We start from the raw sequence: 19,120 nt of genomic DNA on the forward strand, positions 1-19,120 counted from the left end.
AGATCCCCAGAGGAGAATGGAGGAGATGGGATTTAAGCATGGCATTCTCCCCACCTCCCCGGGATAATTTCTCTCTTTCTGTCTCTCTGTCTCTGTCTTTCTGGTGAGCGCGTGCGGCCTATAGCAAAAACCTTTAAAGAAAAAAAAATGAAAAGAAAAGAAAAGAAAGAAAGGCTGACACTGTTTCAAGAGGAACAAATCTAACAAGGAGTGGCAATAAAAGACATTTAAAATGTTGGTCTTTCAAGGATTGATTCTCTTCTACTGAGATCAAGTCTTCTTTTCTCTTCATTGAGGACAGACCTACATGATTTTTATCTACTTCTAGATTCTGGAAGTACATAGGACATTGGAAATGGCAGTGGGAAAGTGGAGACCGAGTCTAGGTGCAGCCAAAGAAGGTTTTGAATAACTGGGGGAAGATGTAGGAAAGAGTTGGTAGCTTTTCTAAATGGAATTTCAGGAAAGGAAGTAAAAATTGGCAGATGTAGCATAAAGCTGGAGAGATACTGGTTTGAGGTTGGCATCAAAATTCAGATGGTTCCAGGGAACCACAGACAAGTTGTTTTTTGTTCTTACAGAAGGTTATATATATTTTAATATCTTTATAAGAGTACAAGTTAAAACAAATTATAAACATTTCCAAAAATATAAAAGAAACAGGGGCCAGCAGGTGGTGTGGTGATTAAGGGCCCTGGACTCCCACATGGTTGATTGTGGTTCGAGTACCAGACCTGGCAACTTGCTTTCTCTCTCTCTCACAATGTCCTCCATGGTCAAATTAAAATAAATAAATACATAATAAAAAGTTAAATAAAAACAATTATTTAAATATAACAGGGAGAAAGGGAAAGTGAGAAATCACCCTCTACGAGGGATGGCCATGCCTCAGTCCCTTCTCCTTCCTTCTCCTTTAAGGATTTTGGACACTCACTCACACATGTCCAGCATGATTTTCAAGCTGCCAGATCCAGGATTCAAACTGCAGCGAGCCATGTGGGAATCCAGCACTTTAACCACCACACCACCTTCTGGCCCCTCCAATTTTTTTTAATACACTTGATTATCAAATTATAATTTTATGAAATAAATATTTTATAATTTTATAATGTCTGGAATGAGCCAGACATTACTTAAGTGTTTTGACCCCATTTTATAGATGAGAAAACTAAATGTAAAGAAATGAAAATATGTAAAGAAACAATAGCTTTCCCAGATTTGCAAATTTACATAATTAGGTAGTGTTGGACTAGCAAATTTGCATAACCTACTCAAGACCCTACATGCTGAAGCAGAACTCCAAAAGACTTTCAATCCTTTTTTTTCAGAGTTTTTTTTTTTTTTTAATATGGTACATGTGCTCTCTAGAGAGACAGAGAGTGAGAAATCATCCTCTTGGGAGGATGGCCATACTGCAATCCCTTCTCCTCCGGTCTCCTCTGTGGATTTTGGGCATGTATAAACACACAGTATGAATTTCTCTCTTTTTTCTTTTTAAGAGAGAATTTTGCTATAGGTTATGTGTGCTCACCAAAAAACACAGAGATAGACAGAGAGACAGAAAGTGAGAAATCACCCCCTAGGGAGGATGGCCATGTTCCCATCCTTTCTCCTCCAATGTCCTCTAAGGATTTTGGGCACACATGCATATGCACCCAGCATGAGTTTTAAGCCACCAGGTCTGGGACTTGAACCGCAGTCAACTATGTGAGAGTCCAGTGATGTAATCATTACACCATCTGCTGTTCCCCACAGTGTGAATTTCAATCCACTGGGTCCAAGAGTAGAACTGTAGGTGAACACAGTGGATTGAAATTCACACTGTGGGGACCTGAAATTCACACTGTCCAGTGCCCTAACCACTATGCAACCTGCTGGTCCTCAAGTATTACAATCTTCATATCCTATCTGTGGCTCTACGAGATTCTCCAAAACCAATTTCTGGTTAATTTCATCTATTAGGGGAGCCAAATAAAAATGTCAAAGTTCACCAAGAGAGGATAGTAGAATATTACTGATCCTAGGAAACTAGAAAGTCAGCCAGCTGTCCTTCCATAGCAGTTGGGTACATTTGACTGAATGAGATTTAGAAATGATGGGGAGAAAAAATGAAAGGGAGAGAGAGCATTGAAAACCTACCTGATTGTGCAAATGCTCACTTTGAGGAGGTCCCATTATGACTGATGCAGAAATAGAACAGGAGGCTCTAAAGAAAGCAAAGGCGCCTCTATCTCTCTAGAGGGAAGGACCTGGGGCACTCCTTGGTACTATCTGCAGGTAGCAAGGAGTCTAGCATTATTGATGCAGCGTTAAAGTAGAAATGCATATGGAGTTCTTAATTGCTTGCAAATCTCTGCTTCATTTAAGCCTTTTAGGGTAAGTAAACACCAGTAGCAGTTTCTAATCAAACTGGCAAATATTTTATCTTTCTGTTACTCACAGTCAACAGTCTATCTTCAATATTCCAGATGGATCAGTGTTGGGACATAGGACCCTGGAGAATCAAGGCCCTTCACCTTGCATTAATTTCCCTGCCTGTCCAATAACAGAAACAGCACTGCACTCTCTAGGGGACCTACTGCAGATAAATTAGCTAATGTCTATAAAGGATAATGAAGATTAAAATGGTGCATGTACAATTGTCATGAATAATGAACACATTAGCTATACGTTGTTACTCCAAACATATATTAAAGCTTATTGACTGTGAAGTCAGTGACATTTTACTAGATGACAGTTCAATTTATAAAGAAGCCCTTCAGAAAAATGGCCTACTGGCTTTAAATAAAAATTTTATATGAGTTTAGTATTTTAAACTATAAACTTTTTTTTTAGGAACCCCTTTGACATTACCTGCCAGGGTCATTCTAAGCCTTTCAATAAAAGATTTCAAACAAGAAACAGGTTACTTTATTTTCCCCCCTAGGTAATACTATTGTTTTCTTCTTGAAATAGTTTTCAGAAAATTGGAAATATTGAGAAAAAAAATCCCAAGGGCAGACCCATAGTGCAGTGGTTAAGCACTATGCATCAGATATTGGATTCTACATGACCAACCACTGTTCAGTCACTGGCCCTGGTGACTTGAAAAAACCTTGGGTGCATGTGTATGTATGTTCCAAATCCTGATGGACTGGAGCAATGGGAGAAAAAGGGATTATGTTGTGACTACATCTCTTGAGAGGTGCTTTCCTTTCTCTCACTCGCTCTCTTTCTCTTATTCTCTTTTTTGTTCTCTGGCAAGCACATATGTCCTCTAGCAATGGAAAAAACAAAAAAAAAGATCCAATTTTTGGAGATCTCCCCACTTATCAAATTCCCTAAGTACTCCTGCTGCTGCCATTTCCCCTCAATCAGTGTGGCCCACCTGCCTGTACTTCTCTCATCTTAGCCCCACCATATGCTCACTCCTCCACTGAACTGCCTCACCTACCCCAAATTAAAATATAGGGATCCATTATAAATTTCTAAACATTACATATATCCTATGACTGTACCAGATCCTTCAACATCAACTTCTGATTAATTTCATTAGTACTACTTTCAGGAGAACCAAATAAAAATGTCAAAATAAAAATATTTTCAGGACCATTAGTTGGCATTATGGCTATGTCACTGGACTCCCATGTAGTCAACTGCGGTTTGAGTCCCTGACCCAGTGGCTTTGACTCATGCAAGATGCATGTGTGTGTGTGCCCAAGATCCCAAGAGGGTAATGAAGAAGAGATTGCAGCATGGCTATCCCTCACAGGGGTGCTTTCTCACTTTCTGTCTCTTTAAAATAAAGAAATGTCAATCTATTGTAGATCCACTTAATCTGTTCCAAGGGACCCTGAGAACATAAAACTAGGTAACATCATCCTATCTTTATCTAGACCCACCTAACAGCATGATGTCTGTACTCAAATGTCTACATATGTAGTAGGTTTTAGGCACCATAACTGTCATCTTGGTACCTACAGCTGTGGTTTCTTCAGTTAGCACAACTGCAGGGCACATTCTATACTCACCTCAAAACCCTCCCTTCGGGCATCTTCAGCTCTTGATCTATTTTGCAAACCGTAAATCTGCTGTGACATGTCCCTTGGCACTGTCACTGGATGAACGTCTTGACTAGAACAAATTTTAAACGAATCTGTTCTCTGTGGCTGCTAGTTGGGAACTCTATCATTCTGAGAGACAGAGCCAGAAAGAGTGGGAAAGAGAAGTTCCAATGACTCATTTCTGAACAAAATCCAAACACAGGCAAGCTTTCCAAATGCACACAAAACTTCTACTGCATCAATCGGACCAGTACACAGTGATGAGCTGCATGCTCTACATGTCTCTGGTACAATGAGGCAAAATAAAATTGATTCCAGGGGGTTCTTCCCAACCTCCACTAATATTCACAGTGCCAGTACAGTGTGACTGGCAGGAGTTTTCACAGGGAAGAAGATAGGATGTCTATGGAGGGCAAACTATAAGGTCTGCCCCTTATATTCTTTGGCTTGACATCTGAAAATACAAAGCTAAATCTGGGAATAGCTAGATGGAGGTTATGGTGGGACAAACAAGGCTGACAATTATTTATGTCATTCATGGAGGAGCAAAAATGTTTTCCAAAGAAAGTCTAGTTGGAAAGAATAACCCAAGAAGAATGTTTCTTCATTCTTGCTATTAAGTGAGATTTCTTTAGATAGATTTTTTTTTTTTTTTTTTTTTTTTGCTTAGAGGCACCAAAAAAATTTTTTGCTATAGGGCACGTGTGCTCACCAGACAGAGGGAGACAGAGAGATAGAAAGCAAGAAATCATCCCCCAGGAGGGATGGCTATGCCTCAATCCCTTCTTCTCCATTCTCCTCTTGGGATCTAGGGCACACATGCACACGCGCCCGGCATGAGTTTAAGCCACTGGGTCCAGGACTTGAACCACGGTTGACTACATGGGAGTTCAGCAACATAGCCATTACGTTAACTGCTGGTTCTTAGATAGACATTTTTAACCTGGATTTTTTGGGGCCTCTGAGGGTTCCTAAGATGGACTTCAAAGTGGGAATTCTGCAATTGGACAGAGAATCACACAGAGTATGTGTGTTGGGGTTTATGTGCACCTGTATTGAAAGAAGAGAAATTTGGGGAATAAGACTTTTACATATTATCAGAGGCTCAAAAGACAGTTCATAACCTCAATACATTTATTAAATTAAATGAAAATTATCAACTTAAAGAGATCTGAAGAGAGATATTTTGAAATACAAATGGAGACATTGTACCCAGGTATTATGTTTAAAAGATATGGTAAATGGGGAACCAGCAGTTAGCGTGATGGCTATGTCACTGGACTCCTACATAGTCGACCGCGGTTCGCGTCCCGGACCCGGTGGCTTAAAACTCACGCTGGGCGCATGTGGGTGCGTGCCCAAGATCCCGAGAGGAGAATGGAGGAGAAAGGATTGCGGCATGACCATCCCCTCTGGGGGGTGATTTCTCACTTTCTGTCTCTATGTCTCTCTCTGTCTGTCTGGCGAGCGTACACGCCCTATAGCAAAAACCTCTCCAAAAAAAAAAAAAAGATATGGTAAATGATGTCCAGGGTAAATTAAATAGCTATTTAATTGTTCCTTTTTAGTTCTGCTTATTTATTTTTCACTTTCTTATCTACAAAACCAGTAAAAGTAGAGGTCTTCATAGGAAGAGAGAGTGTAAACAACAGGGTTAACTCTGTACTGAGACCTCAGGGAGACACCTACCTTCTGGGCCACTTATTTCAACTCTTAAAAAGGATTAGGACAATGATATTTTAAGAGACCTTTCAATTTTATACTTCTATGGCAGTGCTTTTTCCATGCTAGGACTTAAATGTTTGGTTTCAAATACACATCGAATGAAATAAAATTTTTTAAATGTCAAACACACACACACTAACACAAGCTTTTACATTCTTCAAAAACTTCTCCCCAAATCAAGACACTCCAATATCAAAAACCAGTTTAGACTCTCAACACAGCTTAGCCTAGCACACTCACTGCTCATAATTTGACAACGATCATTGAAAAGAGAACCGAGGGACCAGCAGTTAGCGTAATGACTGTGTCGCTGGACTCCCACGTAGTCGACCACGGCTTGAGTCCCGGACACGGTGGCTTAAACTCAGGCCGGACGCGTGTGTGTGCGTGCCCAAGATCCCGAGAGGAGAATGGAGGAGAAGGTATTGCGGCATGGCCATCCCCTCTGGGGGTGGGGGGGGTTGATTTCTCGCTTTCTGTCTCTGTCTCTCTCTGTCTGTCTGGCGAGCACATGCTCCCTATAGCAAAAATCTCTCCAAAAAAAAGAAAGAGAACTGAGGTTTCAAAGATTACCTGTGAATTGATAACTAAACACTACAGCAATTCTTAAACTTTATTCTGCATGAAAAATTACCTGGGGAGTTTATTAAAATATAGATTACTGGGCTCCACCTCCCAGAATTTCAGGTTCAGTAGGTTGATAAAGAACCTGAAAGCTGGCATCTCTAATGAGTTCCCAGGTGATGTGGGTCCTCCTGGTTAACACTGACTCTTCACTACAGGCTTGTCTGGGTCAAGGAATAACCCATTTGACTGTTACAGAAGTTTAGATCTGTTTTTTTGGCTATATTTTTTAATCTCTGAAAGCACAAAGATACTGTTTAGAGATTTTTAAAAGCCTTGTTCCTTCCATCCTAACTCTTAAATTTCCTTGACTTGTTCTGACCTCAGGGTGGCAGCAGTTCTAACCTCTCCTTCTTCCCCAAAGAACAGAAAATGATCCATGTGCATGTTAAGAAAAAAATAAAAAATAAACAGTGAAACCCATAGGGTCTTAGGTGTTGACCAGGCAAAGACAGAGGCCAGCATTCCCTGTCACACTTAGGAGGCATGAAATGAATAGTGCCCAGGGAATTTCCAGTGACAGCAGCACACACTTTAGGTCATAAACTTGCCACCTGCTCATTACAACTCACTCAAAATAAATTAAGATTTTTTGGTTGTTGCCCTGGCCTTGAACCTAACATGTTCTATTACTGTACCTGTTACTTAGTTCCATACAAGATGCGCTTGTTTCTGAGGAAGAGCCACAATTGCAGTAGATAATGCAGTGAGTGCAGGAGACTAAAGCTGTCCTTGCTGTGTGACCTTTCTGAGCTTCCATTTCTTTGTCAGTAAAATGGAAACTACTTAAATTAACGTGAGTCCTTGAGGAAAGTTTATGAAGTTTCTTTTCTTTCCAGTTCCTTATGGTTAGATCTTCTTTACCATTGTGGAAGTCTGACTGCTTTACAGAGTTGGTTATTTTCTGTCAACACCATGTACCTTGTGACACACGTTCAGGGTCCCAACACACATCAGAATAGCTTGAATGATACTTAAATACGTGTTTGTCAACTTTTAGAGATTATATAAACTCCACTTTCCTTCAGCTAAGAAGACTTCAATAAGTTTGTGGGGAAAAGAGGCAGTATTAAAATATAAATTTATTTTGGTGCAAAAAAATTTGAAACCCGTGCCCAGTTTGCTCATAATAAGCATTTTCCATCAACTTTTAGAAAATTTCCCCTTACTATGAAATAAAAAACATCATATTTATATCCACAGACACACTGCCAAAATCTTTAAAAACACCTTTTAAAGGAATGGTTCAATCAAAAAGAGTGATGGTGTTACCATACAATTATCCAGTAAATATTTGTTGAGCTTACATGTTTAAGGCATTATGTTAGACCAGCAGCATTAGCAATACCTGGGAACTTGCTCAGGATGTGAATTCTTGGAGCACACTGCAGGACTACTATATCAGAAACTCTGGGGTGGGTCTCAGCAATCTCTGCTTTAACAAGTCCTCCAGATCATTTTGGGACTTGCTAAAGTTTGAGAACCACTTCTTTTTTTTTTTGAGAGGTTTTTCACTATAGGGCGCGTGCGCTCACCAGACAGACAGAGACAGAGAGACAGAAAGCAAGAAATCACCCCCCAGAGGGGATGGCCACGCCGCAATCCCTTCTCCTTCATTCTCCTCTTGGGATCTTGGGCATGCACGCACACGCGCCCGGCGTGGGTTTTAAGCCACCGGGTCCGGGACACGAACCATGGTCGACTACGTGAGAGTCCAGCGACATAGCCAGTACACTAACTGCTGGTTCCTGAGAACCACTTCTGTAGGAGATTCGAATAGTATCAAAGAGCTACTGCATGAGGCAGTATGTTGCAGCCACATGAGTATGACAGAGATTGAGAGTTCCAGGGAATGATAGACACTTCATGCTAAAGTACTAATAGAGGATTCACAGAGGGCATATATTGGAGAGAGAAGAGTAAAGGCACTTACCGTGCAGAGAGATAGAGAAGGCAAAATGAGCCAAAGGGACAGCCTGAGCAAAACTTTAGCAGAAAAGGCAAGGATGAATTCACAGAATCTCTGGGTGATGAATTAGGACAGTAAGAAAGGTGCCATATGATGAAGAATTTAAAACACTGCTAGAAATTCACTCCCAAGTAGTGGAAGGCCATTGTAGGAGTTTTATTTTATGTTATTTTTTAATTTTAATAGATACATAATAATTATACATATTTTGTGTGTACAACATAATATTTTGTATACACTGATACATGTATACAATGTACAAGGCAAAAATTAGGGTACTTAGCATATCTATCATCAAAAGATATAAGTTTCTGGGGTCAGCAGGTGGTGGGGGGTTAAGGTACTGAACTTCCTCATGGTCAATTATAGTTTAAGTCCTGGAGTTTGCAACTTGAAACTCAGACTGGGCACATGTGCAGGCATAATCAAAATCCCAGGAGGAGAATGGAGAAGAGATTGCGAAGTGGCCAGTTTTCCTCTCTGACATGTGTACACACTCTAAGGTGACCCACCTCAACAAAACATACAACAAATTGCTGAGTATAGCCACCCTACTACATCATAGAATACTCAAACTTATTTCTCCTGACTGAGTTTTGTACCCATTAACAAGTTCTTTCTGTATCTCTCTCCTCCTACTCTTCTCAGTCTTCAGTAACCACAAGTCTACTCTGTATTCTAATGAGATCAACATTTTCTAGCTTTCACATATGAGTGAGAGCATGCAGTATTTGTCTTCTTGTGTCTGGCATGCTCTCACTCATATGTGAAAGCTAGAAAATGTTGATCTCATTAGAATCTCCAGTTTCCTCCAGCAACATCTATGTCGTGGCAAATGATGAGATATCATTGCTTTTTACGACTGAGTAATATTCCATTGGTATATACGTCACACTTTCCTGTTTTCATTTATTCACTCATAAACACTTAGGTTGATACCATATCCTGGCTATTGGGAATAATGCAATGAACATGGGAGTTAAGATATCTCTTTGACATACAATTTCCTTTCCTTTCGGTTTATAGCAAGCAGTAGAATTTCTGGATCATATGGTAGTTCTCTTTTCAGTTTCTGAGGAAGCTTCTTACTGTTTTTCATATGGCTGTACTACTTTACATTCTCACCAACAGGGTAGGAGAGTTCGCTTTCTCTACATCCTTCCCAGCATTAGTTTTTTTTTTTTTTTTCCTTTCTTTTTGGCAAGAGTCATTCTAATCAAGGTGAGATAATATCTTATTGTAGGTTTGATTTGCATTTCTCTGATAAGTAGTGATGTTCAATATTTTTCCATGTTTGTCTTCTTTTAAGAAGTATCAACTCAGATCATTTGCTCATTTTCAATTAAGTTATTTGCTTTTTCTATTGGTGAGTTGTTTGAGTTTCTTAGATATTTTTGATATTAATATCTTGTCAGAAAAAGTTTGAAAATGCTTTATACCATTCTATAGGTTGTCCTTTCACTCTGTTATTTTCTTTGCAGTGCAGAAGCTTTTTAGTTTGATGTAACCACATTAGTCTATTTTTGCTTGTGATTTTGAGATCTTATCCAAAAATTTGTTGCCCAGAACACTGTCATATTTTCCTCTAGATTTTACTCCAGTAATTTCATAGTCTTTTAAGTCTAATCCATTTTGAGTTTTGTTTTGCTTTGATTTTGTATATGAAGAGAGATAAGTTTATAGTTTCATGTTTCTACATATGGATATTCAGTTTCCCCAGTATCATTTACTGAAAGTATTATGCTTTCTCTAGCATATGTTTTTAAAGCCTTTGTTGAAAATCAGTTGACTGTAAGTACTGGATTTATTTCTAGGTTCTCTATTCTATTCCATTGTATGCTTTTATGCCAGTATAAAAAACATTTTAGTTATTATAGCTTTGTAGCATATTTTGAAGTCCACTAATTATGCCTACAGGTTTGTTCTTTTTGCTCAGTATATTTTTAATTACCAAAGAGTGCATGCACTCACTTGAGAGAGAGAGACAAAGAGAAAAAGTGAGAGTGAGAAGGCACCTGAAAGGTGTCATCATGCCCCAACTATGTCCACTTCATAGGGGTTTTGAGAATTCACACACACATGCTTGCCATGTTTTTCAAGTTGCCAGTGCAGGTTCACACCACAACCAGTCATATGGGATCCAGTTCTCTTAACAAGAAGTATACAGGATAGACACTTTTTTCTCAATATCATTTGGGGCCTTTTGTGGTTTCACGCAAAGTTGAAGATCATTTTTTCTATTCCTATGCAGAATGTCATTGGTATTTTCATAGTTATTGTATGGAATCTGCATATCATTTTTAGTAATATAAACATTTTAGCAATATTGATTCTTCCAATCTATGAACAGGAATGTCTTTCCATTTTTTGGTTTCTTCTTTAAATTACTTTAAACTTTTTATTATAGAAATCTTTCATGTCCTTGGTTAAATTTTTCCCTAGATTTTGCTTTGTTTTGTTTTTGTTTTTGTTTTGTTTTTGTAACTATTTTGAACAGCAATGCTTTCATTGTTTCTTTTTCAGCTAGTTCATTATCAATTGTGGGTTTTGAAGAGGAAAGTTATTCATGCTGGCTTGCTTTCTGGAGCAATAACTGTAGCAGCAAGATGAGAGATTCGACCAAATATAAGAGCTTAGAGGCAATGATGTGTTATAGTACTTTCTATTAGTGACTGTTACTTCTACTTTAAAATCATCAATCTTGTTTTTAAAACTGCATTACAATAGGATTATATGTTTAATTTATATGAGAAAAGCCAGTCTGATTGCATTCTGATGGATACCATGCATTGTTACCTGCCTCTAATTCACTTAATTAAATACATGTTTATTTGCTTTATTGTATGTGTATGTTACAAAACAAAATTATGATAGAATGATGTTTCTCTTCCCAGACTTTCTTGTTAAGCAAAAGTATGCCTTCAAGTCAGCAGTCTTGGGCTTATGAATCATCATAACTTCCTTTGTCTGATAAAATGACCCAGCCTTCCTGTTTATCATCCCGTATGCTTACATATCAGTTCCTTCCACCTTTCATGAGATGGGTCTAGTTTGGGACTCTCCTACTGTTTGCAGTATACATGTCTTTTTTTTCTCTTCTTCTCTCTCTCTCTCCTTTTTTTTTTATTTATTTTTTTAGTTTTGCCATACAGCATGTGTGCTTGCCAGAAACAAAGAGAGAAAAAAGTGAGAAATCAGTCCCTAGGAGGAATGGCCATGCCACAAACCTTTCTCTTCTATTCTTCTCTAGAGATTTTGGACATACATGCACATGCGCACATTGTGATTTTAAAATCATAGAGTCTGGGACTTAAAGTGTGGTTGGCCACGTGGGAGTCCAATTCCAATGCACTCACTTGAGAGAGAGAGAGACAATTCCAATGCCTTAACTGCAGTGCTCTGCCGAATGCCTTTCTACACAGCTTATTCTACACATTAGATCACCCATGCCCATGCCTCTGTTTTGCTAAGGACCAACTCATCTCAATTTCAAAAGGTCCTTCTTCAGCTGGGAAATATTTATGCAACCTGGTGAGGACAGTCAACTTAGTGAGATTTGAAGTATGGAGAGATCTCAGTGTACAGAAGGAATAATGAAACATAGGTATTAAAAACATATTGGTAGTTTCATTTGGGATTTTTAACCGAACTTGTTGTGAGTGGACATGTTCAGTGTTTAGGCGCTAATGACTCTATTTTTAAGTCTCAGTCAAAGTACTTTTTGCGTGATCTTTGGTTTTTCATATTCTTTTTGGTTTATTCATGTTCAAAATGGGGATAATGAGATCTACTTCTACAGAAATATGATGAATAGTAAAGGAACTATTTCTATCATTTCTGATATATTGCAAGCAGATTTAAAGCCCATCAGTTTCAGAAGCGCAATCATTAAGTTGGTTAATAATAAAGAAGATACTTATTGGCTATTATAATTCAGTGATGTATATTTTACTCCAGATATCTAAAATGCGAATGGGGTGCAGTTTGAGTAAATACAAAGGAGAACAATTTTAACCCTCATCGTGAAATTTAAGCCAAAGAATTTTATTATTTGTTTTTTTAGAGAGATTTTTGCTATAGGGCATGTGTCCTCACCAGAGAGACAGAGACAGAAAGCAAGAAAACATCCTTCAAGGGGGATGGTCACACCACAATCCCTCCTCCTCCATTTTCCTCTCAGAATCTTGGGCATGCACGCACACACCCAGTGTGAGTTTTAAGCCATGGGGTCTGGGACTCGAAACACAGTCGACTGTGGGAGTCCAGGAATGTAACCATTATGCCATCTGCTGGTCCCAAGAATTCTTCTTAAGTAGCAATATACAGTCACTTTAATGCTTATTTTTTAAATAAAAGTAATATCAAATAATGCAGAAAGTCAATTTTTGGATTTATTCTTCTTAAATGAATGAGAGGTGTAATTTGGCTCTAAAAATAAAAATTAAAAATTGCATTTGAGTTAAATTTTACCCTAGAGTCAGAGGACTTTTACCAACACTTTGGGCTACAATGGGAACTATTTTAAGTACATTGAAGAGCTTAGAGCATTTAACTTTGTGTTTGACTCTAAAGAGAAGGAAGTTGCTTAAATTAGCATATCATATGTGTGTAATCTCACAAAAGAATTAAAATGGAGTCTCAGTTTCCTTAGACTAGAGCTGGGGCTGACTAAACAAGGGACATTTGTGAAGAAGAAACAGGGACTCCAGGGTAACTCAAATCAGAAAGGACAAAAGAACAAAAAAATTCTGCAGGAAGTAAAACCTAATGAAGGAACCAAGATGAGAATTTAGAACTGCTAATTGATATCTAAAAATATGAATGTTAAAACTAACTAGTAAATTCCAACAGTACACTCACCTGCAAGCATGATTACTGGAACATGGAAGAATAGGCAATAGATGAGTATCTCAGAGAAGTATTTATTTGTAAACTTGAATATGAGAAATACATGATCACAAATCAATCAATAATAGATGATAGCAGATGCATCAAAATCACTCTAAAGGGACCAGCAGTTAGCATAATGGCTATGTCACTGGATTCCCATGTAGTCGACCATGGTTCGTGTCCCGGACCCGGTGGCTTAAACTCACACCGGGCATGTTTGTGTGTACATGCCCAAGATCCCGAGAGGAGAATGGAGGAGAAGGGATTACAGCATGGCCATTCCCTCTGGGGGGTGATTTCTTGCTTTCTGTCTCTCTGTCTCTCTCTGACTTTCTGGTGAGTGCATGTGCCCTATAGCAAAAACCTCTCCAAAACAAAAACAAAAACAAAAAAATCACTGTAAAGACCTAGAGTAATTCTTGGGTCCTGGAGACTAGACAACCTGATAGGAACTCATCTTAGGCCTACAAAGGGCTCTGTGAAAAGCAGCTGCTCTTTATCATAGAACCAGAGAAAAGGAAAATAGCACTTACAGCAGCAATGAAGAAGCAAGGGTGAGATTGGAGGCCATGTAATTTGCGTGTCATGAATATACAGGGTCGTGTAATATTCACCAGAATACCATTTGTGAGAGACAGAGACAAAGAAAAGATAAAAATAGAGACAGATAAGTCCAAGGTTGAGATTTAGCAGGGCAAGTGAAATTGACAAGGCAGACAAGTATAGACAATAAAAGAAGTGTCTAAAGTGATGTGCCAAGGGGTTTAAGTTGCTTGAGAAAGGGCGAAAGGTGGGAGGGGTTGGTGGACAGGAAGGCAAAGATATTAGCAGAGGGACCAATGCTCTTGATGACACAGAAGTATGCAAGCTGAGGGCCTCATGTCTTCAGGAGGCTGAGAAACAACGATATGTGATCAGAGAAAGGTCTTGGTGAGTGTGAACCATGAAAATGAGGAACTGGAGCAGGGAAAAGTGAAGGTTATCGTATCTGAAATCGAAAGGTCAAGAGGCCATGATATTCCATGGGTGAACCATGTGAACAGAAAAGCAAACCAGTATGGATATGAGGCTTGATAGAGGAGGATAAGGCTACATGATGGTGCTTCCAAACACGAGATCTAAAAATTTGTTAAAAGAGTGGGAGAAATGCTGATTTAGTATCATAAGACTCCAAAAACAATGACTTTTGCATTAGAGAAGAAGTTTCGTGGCTTGGCATACTTTGAGTGAGGAATATGTTAAACCTAGTTACTAAACTCAGAGAATTGGGCCACCTTCATTTGGGGGAACGATATCCTCTGAGTGAGTCAACCAACAGCTCAGGCAAAAGTGTGGAATGTTCACAGAAGCAGCTGAGGACAGATGGGAGTCAGGGATATAAGTAAGGAGGGGAAGAAACAATTTTAGGATGGGGACAGGGGCAGGGCAGAAATGAAAAGTTGATTAACAGAAGGAAAAGCAAAGAAATGTTTAGAAATGAAAGCCTGGGAGAGGGCAGAGAAAGAGCAACACATGCTTTAGGCAGTCACTAAAGTAGAAGGGAGAGAAGAAATTTTACACCAGTCTCCAGTAAGTAGGAACGATACTGTCAAGGAGGATGGATAAAGCTTCCAAAGGAGGAATCGATCACGACCTGTATTGATACTCCCCTCTTAGGAACTGGGACATTGAGGTAGATTTGTCCCAAGCGAAGAGGCATAAAAGGGAGGAAACAAAGTTAAACTGGGACCTACCTCATTCATCGTCTGGCCTTAACCCCTAACCCAAAGGTATCCTGAGTTCCTCAGTAAAAATTTAACCCTCTTTTCCTTTCCCTCCTGGGATTCACTCAACTCAGAATGTTCCTTCATATGAATACTATGAGCAACTTGGGTGTGAAAAAAATATAGATCAGAGAGCATGCAAGAAGCAAGAGAAAGTAGAAATTTCACAATTCCTCATAATGCTTTACATATTTAAAAATTCAGCCATCAAGGCATTTGTATTTCAAATCCAGGGAGGAAAATATGGATGTTATTATAGTACACAGTAAAATTGCAAAGCAGACCCTCTTCATATACAATGCTTTAGCATAAAAAAAAAAACACAAACAAAAACAAAACAGAGTAGTTCCCCTTATATATGCTGTTGTAGCCATCTCCCTTCCCTTCCCCTCCAGCTTAAAAACCGTATCTTGCAAACAGCAGACTTCTGAGAAGAGATAAGAGGATTTGGGATTGTCCAAGTGGAGCCTGTACAAGCTCAGCTCTTATCAATTCAGATTCCCTTGGCTTCATTAACTATTAAATGCTAACCTTTCCTTTTTAACAAGAAGAGACTCTAATTTTCCACAGCCAGATAAGAAAGATGTACAGGTCTTATCAAGGCCATGTCTTTCACATTTCTGCCTTCTTAAAGACTGAAATAATTTTTTAAATCATTAAACATTTATAAGTACATTCATGACTTTATTTGTCCTTCTCTTAATCTGGATCTGGTTGGCTGAATTTAATGTTCTTGGGTCTGTAACAACTGTGTGTACAGTGCTCATGTGAAATGTTGCAAATGACCCTGAAGTAACTCTGACCACACAGGGCTGGTAAAATCCTCCAAAGGATAGTCTTTCTTTACCCTGGGGTTGTCCAGTAGTGCTCCTGAGTATGGGTTGGTCAGTTGTCCCTGCCATTTAACTTATTTTTAATTGTGTATTTTCTCCTCAGCAGTCTTTGAATATTGTCATGGAACATTACAATTCCTGAAGAAAAATGACATAAAATCATATTAAGAGTTAGATCTCTTGAGTGGAAGTGTTTTTTTTTTTTTCTTTCCAATATTCTGATTATAATTTCAATTTTTGCTAATTAAGTCTTGAAACTCAGGACTCACCTAACAAGAAGACATGCTTTAATTTGTTGTCTAATATAGTGTTTTTAAAGTATTTGTTTAGGATCAGGCAGTGACATAGTGGTAACATAAATGGACCCTCATAGGAAAGGTCCTGAGTTTGTGTCATGGAACCTTCCTAAGCATGGTGGAATGCACACACATATCCATAATCCAGCCTATGATTGGAGGTGCATCATGGCTTGAAGACCCTATTGGGGATACCTGTCTCTCTATGTCTCTCTCTCGGAAGAAATACATGAATACACTTGGAAACACATGCAAACAAATATTTGTTCAACCTATTTGTTCAACATCTCTCCTTCTCCTTCCCTGCCCTACCCTACTGAACATGCAGACTAGGGTAGGGCAGGGAAGGAGAGATGTTTGTAGCTCTGCTGAACTGTTTTAAATAATTCAGTCTAGATTTCAGACAAATCCAACACACTGCAAAAGGCAAAAATAAGGCCAACCTTACCTGACCCACTGTCCTCAGAATCAGGTTGGAAGTTTCCCACTGTAACCTGAGCACAAGTCATGGCAATCTCTACTTTCAATCTAGGGGCCTATTAAAGAAATTCTTCCAAACAATTTTTTCTAGATGAATGCCAATAAATAGGGTTTTTTTTTTTCTAGTTGCTATATTCCCATTGATGTCTTCCTGATCAGTGACATTTAGCTTCTCTCATAGAGTGATGCCCAGGTCTGCCCACCTTTAATTCGGCACAGCTACTAACTGAGCTCCCAAAATACATGTAAATAACCAATTTTGAAGCCATGGCAGAGATAAAATTACAAGGCAATATCATTACATGTAACAAAATTGTGACTCAGAAAGGGAACAAAACTAATGAAGATCTTGATCATTTAAAAAATATGGGGGGAGGCCAGCAGATGGTGTAATGGTTGCATCACTGGACTTCCACATAGTCGACCTCAGTTCAAGTCCTGGACCCAGTGGTTTAAAACTCACACTGGACCCATACGCATGTGTGCCCAAGATCCCAAGAGGAGAAAGGAGGAGAAGGGATTGTGGCATCCTCCTAGGGAATAATTTCTCACTTTCTGTCTCTGTCTCTCTGGCAAGTACATGTGCTCTGTAGCAGAAATCTCTCTCTAAAAAATAAGTTTTCATTTAATTTTTCAATGCTAATTCTAACGTGAGGAATTCTGATAAATTTATCAAAAGTTAACTTAAAGGAATAGTTTTGAAATGATCTATTTTGATTTCAGCAAAACACTTATTTTCTTCAGTGCTGTTAAATGAGATGACTAAATTTAAGTATAAGTAAGGTGATGCATAGGTAATTTTTTTAAATTACTCCTTGTTTTTGAAAATTTCAGCATATGCAAAAGTAGACAGGATAATAGAATAAACTGTATATACTTGTATAATTTCAACCAATTTATAATCAGATAACTTACTTTGTTTCATTGGTACCATCATCTCCCTTCATCTTCACCAAGACCCAAAAAAAGGTCAAGAAGGTAAAGTGATACTAACAAGATGCGTGATATCAACATAAATAGAAAAGTCTTCTGGAGATATTTAAATATGTGCCCTCGATTAAATTTAAATAGATTTTTCAGGACATTAAAGAATTGGCTTACAAACAATTTGAGAGGAAAATATGTTGAATGGATTAGCTTAATATAAATCAGTTCTGAGAACGGTTACACAGGTGGACATCATCTAATTCAGCATAAAAGATGTTTTTCAGGTAAAGGGAAACACCATGATCTCTCATCTCATAAGCCCCTACCTAAGTAATGTTTTAAACTCTCAACATCACAAGTTAAGAATGGTGATGACTGGGGACCAGAAGATGGTCTAATGGTTTTTGTTGCACTTCCACGTAGTCAACTGCAGTTCAAGTCCTGGACCTGGTGGCTTAAAATTCATGCTGGACATATGTGCATGCATGCTCAAAATCCTGGGAAGAGAATGGAGGAGAAGGGATTGTGGTATGGCCATACCCTTAAGGGTAATTTTTTTCTTTTCTTTTCTTTTCTATTTTTCTTTTTTTTTTTTTTTGAGAGGTTTTTGCTATAGGTCATGTGCGCTTGCCAGAAAGACAGAGAGAGACAGAACGCGAGAAATCACCCCTCAGGAGGGATGGCCATGCCACAATCCCTTCTCCTCCATTCTCCTCTCAGGATCTTGGGCATGCACACACATGCGCCTGGCGGGAGTTTAAGCCACCAGGTCCAGGACTCAAACCGTGGTTGACTACATGAGAGTCCAGTGACATAGCCATTATGCTAACTGCTGGTCCTGAGGGTGATTTCTTGCTTTCTGTCTCTCTGTCTCTGTATTTCCAGTGAGCATATACGTCCTATAGCAAAAGAATGATGACTAAGCAAACTGCTTTGTGAGAGAGGCAAAGAACAGGTGAAAATCATTCTATACAAGGAACAGATAAAGAAATTGAGCATCATTTATTTGGAGTAAAATAATAATAAAGTGAAAGAGAAGAAAACTGTGTCTAGTAACTGAACTGGTGTCCATTGAAAAGAAACTTGGTCTGTCATGCTAACAGTATGACACTTTGTGGACTAGCTCTATAGCCTTGAGGTTTAGGGAGCTAGATTCCAAATGACTGATGATAGTTCAAATACCTGCCATGGTGGCATGAAAAACACACCAGGTACATGTGCATGCATGCTCCAAGTCCTGACATGACGGAAAAATGGCAGAGAAGGATTGCACCACAACCATGACACATGTGGCAGTGCTGTTTCCCTCCTCCTCTCGTCTCTCTCTGATGGGTGCATGTGCCCTCTAGCCATTTAAAACAGTATATAAATATATCTGTTTATTTATGATTCTTTTTTGGTGACCCTTGGCAGATGTCTATTTGTTTAATTTGATGATAAGTCTTAGACTGTCTAAAGTCCTTTATATAAACTATGTAGTAAGCATACCAGAAACCATCTTCCAAATGCTATTTTCTAAAGAACAAACAGATTAAATGTAGAGCCAACAATTACAGTCAATACTAGATAT

The 19,120-nt window shown here is 38.7% G+C and overlaps 1 long non-coding RNA gene across 2 annotated transcripts in view; it reads right to left on the reverse strand.

Annotated features, from left to right (window-relative positions):
- LOC102480455 (uncharacterized) overlaps nucleotides 1–19,120 on the reverse strand; it is a 178,067-nt gene that overhangs the window by 138,874 nt on the left and 20,073 nt on the right. The window lies entirely within an intron of this gene.

This window comes from Tupaia chinensis, unplaced genomic scaffold, assembly GCF_000334495.1.
Source record: "Tupaia chinensis unplaced genomic scaffold, TupChi_1.0 Scaffold000008_1, whole genome shotgun sequence".
Lineage (NCBI taxonomy): Eukaryota > Metazoa > Chordata > Mammalia > Scandentia > Tupaiidae > Tupaia > Tupaia belangeri.